The 825-nt window shown below is 43.0% G+C and overlaps 1 long non-coding RNA gene across 1 annotated transcript in view; it reads left to right on the plus strand.

Annotated features, from left to right (window-relative positions):
* LOC140555587 (uncharacterized) overlaps window positions 1–614 on the plus strand; it is a 2805-nt gene extending 2191 nt beyond the window's left edge. Inside the window, exon 2 of the long non-coding RNA XR_011979670.1 lies at window positions 1–614. This exon is cut by the window's left edge and continues 906 nt beyond it. This is a non-coding gene — a long non-coding RNA (uncharacterized lncRNA).
* The last annotated feature ends 211 nt before the right edge of the window (window positions 615–825 follow it).

Genomic DNA, 825 nt, shown 5'->3' on the forward strand with positions numbered 1-825 from the left:
ATAGCAAAAGTATAGAGATAATAGAAAAAGAGAGAGAGGGCGATAGCAAAAGAACAGACATGGGAGAAGAGAGAGGGAGCGATTGCAAAAGTAAAGAGATGGGAGAAAGAGAGAGGGAGCGATTGCAGAAAAACAGACATGAGAGAAGAAAGAGGGAGTGATATCAAAAGTAAAGAGATGAGAGAGAAGAGAGCGATAGCAAAAGAAGATAAAAAAGAGGAGAGATACAAATGGAGAGGAGAAGAAGGGGAGAGGGGAAATTGTGAGAAAGGTAAGATGGAGAAAGAGGGAAAGGAGAGACTAAGGACAATGAAATACAGAGAAAAAGGAATAGGAGAAAGACATAGGACAGATTTGGGAAAAGAACAGACAGAGAAGAGAAGGAGAGATAGCAAAAGTGGACAGTTAGAAAGGAGAGAATGAGAGACTGGAGAAAGGGAGAGGCTATTGAGAGAGCAGTGTGTTGTGATGCAGCTCTGCTGTCTGAATCAGACCCTCAGTGTATGATCAGTGTGAATGCTGTATTGACCTTATCTGCACTCTGCCATCATTTACTAACCTCTGAAAATCTGCTTGGTTTTTTAAACCACATTAAACAGTGTCCTTAAAATATACACTGCGCAGTCTCTGACCTCTGTGTGTGCATATGAGTGTGTGTGCGCATGTGTGTTGTCATTTGTCATAACCCATCACCCTCAGCTGCCGTCTGGAGATAATCATGCCTGCAAAAGCGGTCAGCTGGACTTCAGGGGCTTTTTCACATGGTTGCGTCATCTCGTTGCAGGACAAGCGTTAATCTAATTGTGTTTGTCTGTAACTGCAGGG

Source organism: Salminus brasiliensis, chromosome 5 (assembly GCF_030463535.1).
Source record: "Salminus brasiliensis chromosome 5, fSalBra1.hap2, whole genome shotgun sequence".
Taxonomy (NCBI): Eukaryota; Metazoa; Chordata; class Actinopteri; order Characiformes; family Bryconidae; genus Salminus; species Salminus brasiliensis.